Source organism: Trachurus trachurus (assembly GCF_905171665.1).
Source record: "Trachurus trachurus genome assembly, chromosome: 5".
NCBI classification, from domain to species: Eukaryota; Metazoa; Chordata; class Actinopteri; order Carangiformes; family Carangidae; genus Trachurus; species Trachurus trachurus.
Window position 1 is genome coordinate 11,435,134 of NC_139896.1, and position 12,401 is coordinate 11,447,534.

Sequence of the window (12,401 nt, forward strand, 5' to 3'; positions counted from 1 at the left end):
TTAAAGCAACTAAGGTGATTAATCAATTAGTTGATCAACCAGAAAATTAACGGTCAAGAGCCGTGATAATGGATTAATTTAAAGAAGGTATTTTCCTGAAGGTGGTTTCTATTCATATAACTTCAGCATATTTGGGTTTAAGCTGTTGGTTCGACAGACAAAATCATTTGAGGATGCCAGTTTGTGTTCCAGGAACTTGTGATGTGTACTTTCATTGACATATTATTGATTAAACAATAAATAATCATTAGTTAGAGGCTGATGTTTTTTGGGGTTTTTTTCTACCATGTGCATCTATGCGGGACAGCAGCTCACCTGTTGGTCCTCTCTGTCCCCTTTGATTTCTGTTCCACTGAGTAGCTCCTCAATGGACAGGGCGCACAGGTCATGGCTGCATTCAGTTACACATCAGCTCTCCGCAGCTTCCTCCTCCGCCGCCGCCTCCTCCTCCTCACCCTCCTCTTCCTCCTGCCTCTCCTCCTCCTCACCTCAAACTGAAGAAGCCACTGGAGAGAGGAGGTAGAAAGACATTGGGTCAGAGAGGTCAGTCTGCCCTAGGGTTCTTCAACGGCCTCCAATGGCCTTGTATGAAGGTCTACACACGCAAACACACACACACACACACACACACACACACACACACACACACACACACACACACACATACACACACACACACAGGCGGATAGAGATGTGAAGGCCTAGATTCTGTCAGATCCATTGTTTACAATAGGTTCACCTACCCCCAGGCTGAATGTGATCCCCACTCTAGACATCACACAGCCCTCTCTCTCTCTCCCTCTCTCTCACTGTGTGTGTGTGTGTATCTCCCACACACACACACACACCTCCTACAACGCTATCATGTACGAACACATTCACTGATGGACACACTAAAGCAGTGTATTTAACACGGTAAAACTTAAATTGATTCCAAAATGAGTGTACATAAGAAAAACCTGCCGAATAACCTCACAGCTAAAAGAGTGACCGGAAGCAAATCGAATGATCAAACAAAGCCATAAACACAAGCTGCTGCTCTGCACACACACACACACACACACACACGTACACACACACAGACAGTACTTTGCACAGTGTTTGCAAGGTAAATTCAAACAGTGTCAGAGGACAGCAGGAGACACTCTCCCTAATTACAGCTGAGTGACAGCTTCTGATGTGTGTGCGCTGCTACACACTCATACACACACACATTCACAGGATAAATTACCATCCCCCTGTAAGAGTGTGTCAACACACCTCTCTTTACAAAGGGACTAACTCTGCAATCTAAATGAAAGACAACAGATTCATATTAATAACAAAATGTTCTCCCCTCCTCAAACCTTCATTATTCATCATAACTCATTGATATGCAGCTCAGTCTGCTGATTTGCTCAGAAACTTCCTAGGAAGGTGTCAGCTCCAACCAATTGTGATAGCCCACCTCCTCTGAGCCATCGGTGTAGTGCCACTGCCCCCTAGTGGAGAACCAACCAACAGCAAAGGCCACAAATCAGTTGCAGACTGAGCAGATACTCTCGGAACAAGCACTTTAGTTCTGCATAAGTGAGAGACCAGAAAGGCAACAAAAAAAGAGAAAGGTGGTTATTAGGAGCCGTTTGCAGCAACACAGACAAATTATCTTTACACACGACATCGAGGAGTGGGAACATTCAGAAAGACAAAGATGGGATCATGAGGAGGACAAAAAGAAGTGGTGAGATAATGAGAGGGCAGAAAGTGAGAGAAAGGCAATAATATAGGAACAGTGTTGACATTGAGAAATAACTGTTAAACATATAGTGCATAATATATTAGGTTCGCAGACAAACTGCATAAAGTAGGGGGTGAATGTGTGAGCGCCGCTTGCATATGAGCCTCTGCAGAGGAAGTGAAATGCAAATGTAAAAACAATATCAGTGCCATTCTGTACAGTATGTATATTTGTATATTTTAGATTAGCATTTTGTGTGTTTATTTGTTTTGTGCGATATGTATATTTGTGTCAGTGTATTTGTGCATTCACATAAGTGTGTGTTTCATTTCAGTACAGTATGTGAACGAATACGATGTGTATGTGCTGTGTGTGTGTGTGTGTGTGTGTGTGTGTGTGTGTGTGTGTGTGTGTGTGTGTGTGTGTGTGTGTGTGTGTGTGGAGTGATTAGGCATGCTGCATGGCAGCACAGTAGCCCATTTCTTATTCTCTTTTTAAAGGCTGGGCCATGGCACGCATTTTTATCAGCTTTGTTCTCTGATACACTCATTAAAAGAGCACAATAGTGCATGTGTGTGTGTGTCTGCGTGTGTGTATATGTGTGGTCTCCAGATGCAGCTCAGTCTCGTCAGGACTTCAGGGACATCCCATCAGTCACAGCAGTGCTGTCACCTCTACTAGGTGTCATACATATACACAGATTGTGGCCTTATACAACAGAGTAATAAATAAGAAAGAAAAGAAAAAAACGACAACAACAAAATGAAACAATCTGTGCTAATGCTCATGAAGACACATCCTCATACATTTTCATAAAAACCCAAACAGCTCTGGTGTCCCTGGGGACACTAGTTTGAAGGAAGCAGAGGTGTGTGTGTGTGGGGCTCAGCTGGTCATCATGGCTGTGAGAAGTTGCTGGATTGGGCAGCACACACACATCCACACACACAGACACACACACTCACTCATGCTAATAAACAGGGCGCAAACATGCTCAAGATTATCTGAGAACATCAAGTCCTACTCTTTCTAAAATTATCCCTCCACCTCCACTCCCTCTCTGTGCATCTCCGAGGGTTGAGGGGCTGACCTGTGTCATTTCTTGCAGTAATCACAGAGGAGTGACTCGGGGGCTCATTCGCATGCAATGAGACAAACCCACCTCGGCCACAAATATATCTGTGTGCCCCGCATCCAAACAGGGAATCTTCCAGCATAGCACACGTTGCACAGTCGCTAACATGGAAATGCACAGACAGTCAACTGCAAAATGATGCTTTTTACATCGAGCCTCCGTGACCTTATCTACCGCATCAGGAAACATGTATGCCGCACATCACAAATACAGCAGCGAGATGTTCTCTGTGTGACATGGATGTCACTGACACGCTGCTGTTTGTCAGTCACAGAGATTATATCATTTGTCAGGGCAGCACAGGAAGTTCCCGTTCAGTGGAAGTCAGCTCCTGCGAGGAATCCAAACTGAATTATTACTGGATGATCTCAAAGTCACCTGCTCAGCGTGTAACAATCTCAACCCGGGCCTTTGTGAACTTCTCTTGGCTTGTCTCTCTCTTAAATTGATTCATTATCTTTCATTGGATTAATTGCATTTCATAAAGTGTTGTTTATCGAACTTGATGAATAGAACAAGGAATGAAGTCGGCTTTAGATTGTTTGACTCGATAATCTTGTTATCAAACTGTGATTGGTTATGGTTCGTTAGACACCGCACTATGAAGATGTTGGTTCTTTAATGGATCCAACACTTTCTAAAGAGCATGATTTGTCACTTGTGATCCTCATAAGGATGAGATTTGGTGCCCTTGACTTGACCATTATAGCTTTAATGCATTAATATACAGGCCACAGGCATACGTTTCAGTGTTGTGGTCTAGAAATAAATAAATAAATAAAATAAATAAATAAAAATAAAACAGCAGGATGACATTAACAATTTTCCTTTATGCTTCATTGCTTAATATTTAACACTGTCTCTAACTGCTAGCTGGGACATGGGGTGAGGGTGATGCCTCTTCAAGTACCTTTAATTTATTTGTTCTTAGTAGTCATTCAGTCAAATGTGCCTTTTACATATCATTTATTCAGAGGCACAGTCGTGTCCTGGAGGTTGACTACAGTAAAAACAGATTCAGAGGATCACCTATTCTAAATGGCAGCTAATAATAATTTCAATCTGTGTTTTACCACAAAGTTTTTGCTCTCCCATGAGGCAATAAATACTGTTTTGGAGCCTGCTTTGCTCCATCTGACGAGATGAGTCTTCTGTACTGCATACAAGTGCACGTTAATTTACATGAAAAGTGAAATGAAATAAAGCTAGATAAATATCTAGATCCCAGATAGAGGAGCAAAAAAATGTCAGTATTACTTTCGCCACATGGGCTTTGGTTGTACTCCAGAGTGCATGATTTGTGTGAAAAATAGAAATGCAATGAGATTGAAGACCACACAGGCATCACACCAGCACATCGGGGTATGCTGAATATCTGTGCCCAGACACAGACCAAGCAGACAAAAAGCATATCAGTGTAAAACAAAGTGCATCTCCCAGAGGCGGAAAGATATTGAAAATGAAACGGCCAAAAGCACAAAGCCCAGTGGAATCTTATGTGGAGCGTTTCAGATTTCTGCCGATATGCACAGTATTAACATTCAGTTAGGGTGTGTAATGTTCTGCTTCTATATATTTGTCTGCCTCCGACTCTAAACCATTACAGCATGCTGCTCCTCGCCATTTCCTCTGGGTCGCTGGGCAGACAGAGCGGGTGTGTGCCCACACACAAACGCACTCTCTTGCTCACAGAGACACGCACAAACTTAAATTAACACACCAGTATGTATTCAGAAGCGAGGGCCCCTTATATTTTCCTTTCTCCTCATGATCCTTCCTGATATTTTCCTAGTTCTTGTTTGTTCTCCATTCTGCGTCTCGCTACAGTATCTATGCCACTATATGTTTGTATCTCTCTCTTCTCCTCCCTTTATCAGTGTGCAGATGAGTACCTCAGCCCTCTCCTCTCCTGCTGTTTTCTGTCTGCTACAAATAAAGTCAGTAACCCTCTGACTGCCCGACTGCATATGTGTGTGTCTGTGTGTGTGTCAGAATGTGCATGTTACTTTGACTGTGGTATTATGCAGGGGCAGTGGGGCAGAGACATTGGACATATTGCATGCGAGTCAAACACAGCAATGATGGACACACAGCACTGGTCACAGTCCTGCATCATGGAAGAATCAGTATATATGAAATATATTCACTCTGATACCTGCTCGTATGTTTCAACTGCATATTAATGACTCTATTTTAGTGTAATTTATGTAGATTTTTATGCCAAGGCGTCTCATATGTCAACACTTCTCATTCACATACAACTAATACTCCTGAACCGCAATAGTTGTATATTTACTTTTTTACAAATATAGCAGTTTTGTTATATTGACAGGCCATAAATATGTTCTCTTAAACCATATGTATAAATATTTAGCTGTAATTCTGTTTGGATTCTGTAAGAAAGTGCCTATAGCTGAGTAATAAAAAGTACAATGTGACCCTGTGTAAGGAACACAGCTATTGCACATTTATAATATTTTATAGCATGTGATTTATAGATCCATAAGTTCAGAAGCCATCTGTGGGACACATAAAGACACTGCACCTGCTCACTGCTATGGCTCTGCTCTGCCACACCTCCCCCACTGTATTGTTTCCTCCAATAAACCAACAAGCAATTAAGTGGAGGATCCTCTGTTTGGTGAAATGTCCAGGTGGGTAGAAAGAGAGGAAAGAGAGTTGTGAGTGAAAGTCTGAATTCAGGGCCATTACCTGGCTCTGGTATTGACTGCAGAGTTCAGAGAATGGCCTTGGCACTAAGGTACCATTACAGCTCAATTGATCGGCCTGCACTTAAGTCCAAATCCCACCTTGCTGCACAAGCCATCGTCTCAGGATCCAGTGACCACAAAGTGTATGTGTGTTTGGTGTGAGCGTGCGTGTGTTTGTGTTTGTGTTTGTGCGTGAGCAAAAAGGCTACAAAAATGTCTGTTTTTGTGTCTAGACGTTTGTGGTATCTTTGTCTCTTCTATCACTTTCTCTCAAGACCTGTCTAAGCATAAATATATATCTCTATCTCTCCATCTAACTATCCACGTGTCTATAAATGACGTGACTCCCAATGTGTGTTTCATGTGTCAAAGCAGGCGGAGAGCTGCAGATTCGTGCTCTGTTCACAAAGATCAGGCTTCCTGCAGCAGTTTACACGGGATGAACAGGAGTATTTGTTTCATCGTCTGGTTTTGCTGAAAGTGCCCGTCACATTAACACATTGGAAAACCGTCCCATTAAAGCCTTTTAACAACCACTCCCACTACAGCAGAGAAGGGGAAGGGGAGGGGGGCCGATGTAGGCTGTTACTTGTTTTATGGAGGGGAAAAAAAGCACAGACACTAACAGCCTAATAAACATTAGATCACTAACGCAACAAGTCTGTGACCGCAGCCCAGTCTCTGGTTTCCTCTTTACAAGTTTGTTGTTTAAAACCCAGACAGGCAGCCTGAGCTGACATAGATCAGAGCCGCCCTCCTCAGAGCCACTGACAGACAGAGGCACGGCCCGGGCCGTAAATCCGGCTCACTCTAATAAAGCAATAAAAGGCTATTAAAAGTCTGTGTCCCTCAGCACTGGAAGATGGATGGAAAGTTGGAAAGAAAAGGAGACACTTTCAGATGGCTGTACACACCCACACGCATTTTTGGCAGGTTTGCTTCCCCTCTCTGCTCGAGACAAACTAGGTATCTGCAATATTGATGTCTTTCTCCTGTTGTTACTCTTTTATTCTTTCTGGCTGCTGCTGGCTTTTGTGATGAAAAAAAAAGTAAACACTGTGATTTAGAATAGTGAATCGCAATATGATGTACTGTTCTGTTCACTCAGTACGGTCTCAGCCTCCACTACAGATCCACCTCCCTCCGTGCAAGCTGTACTGTGTGAGGTTTCCCACCACTGTGATTTCATACCAGCACTTGTGCATGCAAGCACATGCACACGCGTTTACACTCTCTATCATGCACAACTGCAAATGTAAAGTTGCCTTTTACATCCTGTCTTTACTATTTTACTGATACATGGCCAAGATTTAGGATTAGGAATTATTTATGAGAACAATAATGCCAAATTTAGCATTTTCCGCTTCTTTTTTTTTCAGGAAGAGCAATTTTCCGGTAATGGGACGCCAACTCCTTGTACAGGATGCTTCTTTTCTTTCTTCATCTTTTAGCTCCTGTATTGTCCCCAAGTTTTTCTTCCCTCCCCAACCTATAGAAGTGAAGGACCAAATCAAGGACAGCTGTAGAGGAGAGAGCCAGTGAACCTAAACAAGGTGGGAGGGAGGCAGCACAACCTAACCTACTAATAAAACATTGTTTCTACAAACCCAGTCACAGATCTTTGCTCCTTGCTGTACAAAGAGGAAGAAACTGACACAGACAGGAACAAAGTGTGTGTGTGTGTGGCAGTGTATTGCCCACTCTGACTGGACCCTTCGTCTGTGGCTCCTTGAATCGAATGGCAGCTCCACAGCCAAATGAAAACAGGCCGAGGCTGTGACAGTGCGTCTCCCGAGAGCAGCAGCAATTCATTGTGCTTTGTGGCCGAATTATGATTAATGGAAAATAAACAACCTTGATGTGGAGCCTGCTTTGATTTTCTATGAGCTTCGACCTCTGTTTAGTTGTAGCTGCTCCTTAAGCCCAGAAAAAAAAAAAAAAAAGCACCGGACAAACACTCACTGAACTCCAACTCTGGGCCTCATGAGGCTTTCGCACAACAGCTTTAAATCAATGGACACACAGATAAAGAAGCTCAGTCACTGCAGCTTCTCCCTCTCTTATGCCACACACATACACACATTTTGCTATCTCTGCACATCCATACACACACACAAACTCATATGCAGACAAACCGACATCTTGATTATATCAGTCGCCTCTACTGCTAATGACCAGCTTGCGCGTAATTATATTAATTACCGTACGTGCCATGCCTGTCAATTGGCCAAGTAGAGGCAGAGCTTCATATAGGAAGGAAAGAACAGGAGCAAAAAAGGAAGAAACCTATGGATGAAGGAGTTGGAGAGAATGGTCAGATTAGGGAAATAGCAGAGGAGGGAGAGAAGGATAAAGAGAGGTCGGGAAAATAGAGTGTGAGAGAGACAGAGAAAGAGAGAGAGAGAGAGGAAGCCTGATCAATTGTTCATTTTACAAAGTCACTGAGACGTGTCAGCAGTGTCAATAAGTGAATTAATTTGTCTGTGGGTCTCCAGAGCATGACACCATATCACTCCACTCCCCTGAGACAAGCAGGGCCTCTTACCCCTCTCACACACACAAACAAGCTGCGCACATGCTCACACACACTCGTACAAAACAATTCCACACAAGGATCGCACACTGATCTCAACGACGAATATGCTGACACAAAAACATTTTCATACCAATGTACTCGTGCCTGTAGATGCAGATACTATTAACCACACACAGCCTCTCTCACACAAACACACACAGACGAGTCGACGCTTGTTTTCACGATTTCGGAGGCTTTACATTGATTTTTATTTACTCCCTGTAGACGTACACTTATCTTAGTCGTAATCACTACGTGCCTATAACCCGGAGCCCCCTTAAAAACAAGGCAAAATGTAATCGCGCTTATACTGTGACAGAACGTACAGATTTTTGAATGAACCACGTTGCGTTTCTTATAAAAACATGTTATTCACTTCCAGTTTCCCATATTTTAACACAGGAGACGGTGCTCGGTAGCAATAATTGTCACTTTCATCCTGGAAAACATATGTGTAAATATATAAATCAATTCACCTTCTGGATGAATTCCAGTAAATTACAGTAAATGTGAAGTGACTACACACATATATGCACATACACATGCACACACACGTAAACACACACACACACACACAATGAAGATTCATCCTCAACTGAGCAGCCATCCCAAGGGAGGCCATTGTTCGCTGGTGACTGACATCAGTCAGGCACCAAGAGGGACCCTCGACCGCTGGCTGCCTGCTGTTTTCATTACAAAGCCATCACCTCCAGCACGCACGCACAGGACATACACATTTACACTCACACACACACACACACACACACACTCACTCCCCTGACAGATTTCCCCTCAGTCCTGACTATCCTCCCCTCTGGTGAAACCTTTCCCTCACACATCCGTTCAATCCGGCTCTCTGGCTAACACCCACACAGGGCCTTGGTTTCCTCTCTTGCCCTTCTCTGTTGTGCTATCTCTTCTTTTCCTCCCTCATCTGTCCGTACTATGCATCCCACAGGGTTAAACCCTTTCCCTCCCCTCACGAGTTGCAGTGTTGTTTGAGGGCTGCTGTGATGACCGCCCCAGGCTCCGCCACCACCACACCGCTTCCCCCGCCGCAGCTTCACAGCGGACCCGCGCTGCAGAGCATGTTGGGAGCTTCTCATAATCCCACAAACACACTAACACTCCCACAACCTCACACTGTCGCTCACGGTTACCAGCACATCTGCCGGCTGCCAGAGGGGCATGCTGTCTGTCGCAGAGACGGACACACATGCACATACACACACGCACACACACATGGGTGGAAGCAGCAGATTGCATCCAAGGTGATAGATAGAGCACTGTGGGAAGGAACTGTGCCTGTTCAATTACAATCATTACTATCACTTAGGGAGATTTGTCATGGTCAAAGTGAGTCAGAGCTGTGGAGAAAATCACCTTGAGGCCCCTGAAGTAGTGTTACTCTCAGTTTTCATAAAAGGGTTACGGCATCCTCGAAAGACTCTCCATATTGAAAATGACTAACACGAAACATAAATTAATTACTACAGAATTAAAAACAGATGTTTGAGAAATAATCCCCTCCACAGTACACGGCTGACTCTTTTTATAAGCACTTGAATAATAAAGAACAATGATCCACAAACCCTCAATCTGTCAGCTACCCTCAAATCATGCTGTCTTCTCTGAGCTGGACAGGGGGAGGCCATGTGGCCGTGTGAGCTGTCACTCAAAGCAAGACCTGTTAGATGGAATTAGAAAGTCTGGATGGTGTGATGGCGCCGCACAGGAGACCAAGGCCTCGTTGTCACTGATTGACTGACTGACGGAAAGGACGGATGGGAGGGAGGGAGGGAGGGAGGGAGGGGAGACGGAGGAGGACGACGAAGAACACACACAGCTGTGGTGGAGATCCAACATGAGACCTCCACCTCTGCCTGGACCAGCTGTGACCACTCTAAAGGACTGCTCTTTAATAAAAGTGAAGGCCAAAGTGAGAGCATCTGCTTATGGAACATTTTGAAAGAGTTGGATTTAGATACACTTTGTTTTTTTTGTTTATTTTTAGTGACTGAGCTCATGTTCTGGTTGTGTGATGGTGATAAATTCATGCTGCTTAGTACGAAGGCATTATAAAAACCAAAACGGAAGGTAGACAAAAGTTCAAGACAATCTATTGATATATAAAGAATATATATAAAAGAAGGAAGAAGGGCAAAATATATTCAAATACCGTCCTTGTAACTCAAGACCAAATTCAATCATGAAGCCTTAAATTCAGTAGACCTAGTCTAAGCCACCACATAAACTAAGGTATTATAAACACTAAAACAGCAGGTAGACAAAGGTTTACGCTAATCCACTGATATATAAAAAATGAAAGCTTGTTAAAAGTGAAGAAGAGCAAAAAATATTCAAAAACCCTCCTTGTAACTCAAGACCAAATTCAATCATGAAGCCTCAAATTCAGTAGATCTAGCCAGAGCCAGCACATACTGTTAACAAGGTATCGCATGTTACACTGTAGCCTGTCAGAAACATCTGAACTTTACCCTCTCTTCCCCAGGGTCATGACCTCTATCCAATTGCGGTTTTGTGGTTGAGACACGAAACAGATACACGGCCATGCGCACGCTCATTGATCTAATATCTCTGCTTCCTCCATTAGAGTCATGGATCTCCTGTTAGCGAAGAGACATCAGTCCCCGAGTGGATTTTTCCCCTGAACCTGATTTCATGGCGACGAGTGAAGGCGTTACTGTCAGCTGCTTCTGCGTGACACCTTATTTGTGCTCCTTGACTCAATACAACCCAGAAACTGCCCAAGATGAAAAGTTGTCCAGTGCACTGTCATTTACAAATGGGAGGCCTTCCTCCATTTTTCTGCCCGTGGCATGAATGAATGTCTCTCTTCTTTTCTTTTTTCTTGTCTCCTCCTCCTCCTCTTCCTCCTCTCAGTTGGGAAGTAGCCATTCATCACAGTCAATCTGTTAATGCCTGTGTGTGTGTGTGTGTGTGTGTGTGTGTGTGTGTGTGTGTGTGTGTGTGTGTGTGTGTGTGTGTGTGTGTGTGTGTGTGTGTGTGTGTGTGTGTGTGTGTGTGTGTGTGTGTGTCTGTAGGTGATCTCCAATCTGTCGTGCTGCTGTCACCTCACCAGTCCAACATGGTTGATCCCTGCTTATTCATCACTGAGGACGCTTTTCACACGTGCACTATCTCCTCTCCTTCGCACACATGAGTAAGTGCACATTCACAAGATTCAATTGTGCAAAGTTTCTCTTATTACTTACACACAGAGACACATACAGGTCATTTCACTTATGGGCTGTCTATTCCTCCTTCACACACACACACACAATCTTCCCTTGCCTCGTCTCTCACAAACATTTTTTCTGTCTCTCCAGCTCATTTCTCTCGCCTCCCTTTTCTCCTCACTGCCGTCCGTCGCCTCTCTGCTTGGACGTGTCCTCATGCACAATCACAAATGCACACAATCTATTCCTCCCTCATTCCCCAGCCAGTCATCCTGAACAGCCCTCTGTGGGATAAGTAGATAGGAGGCTGTTGAAACATGTAGAGCCGAATGTCCCTCCGAGAATACAGTCTGTCCCATAGCTGGGAGCTGCTATGAGGGGGACGGGTGGGGTTGAACAGGAAGGGTCCAGATGAGAGAGACAGAGAGAGAGAGCCTGGAGTGAGGAGTAATTGCCAAGTGTGTGAAATTTTGTGTGCGTGTGTGTCTCTGTGTGTGTGTGTGGATCTGTGAAAAGTGCAAGGGGGAGGAAGGGAGGGTGGGTGTGAGGCGATGGAGAAGGGTGACAAAGACAGAGGAGAAGCCATCCACTGCGGACAGGAAAGGCAACACAGTCAGGCATCGCAGAGCCAACCTCATACAGGTGTGTGTGTGTGTGTATCACGGGATGTGTGTATGTGTGTAAGTGGAGGACGACTGGGTGACAGGGGGTCAGGTTGGAGAGAGTAATCTCCCCAGGATTAAGAGTGCTGCTCCTGTGTTAATGTGACTGTCAATGAGAATTAAGTCCCTGGACCAATCCTCTCCACCAGGCTCTCCTCTCCCCTTCTCTCCACTCCTGTCGGCCCTGTCACACTAATGACACCACTTTCTGCGGAGTGCCAGTGCCGCGCTGAAAACAATGGGGGAATAATTACACTCTCTCAATACAGTACAAATTGCATAGTCGAGCAGCGGGACAGCGAGAGATATAAGCAAAGAGAGGGGAGGAGAGGAGAGGGAGGGAAAGGGAGGAGAGGGAGGGGTGGAGACAAGGATGACTAACAATTACAACACGATAGGGG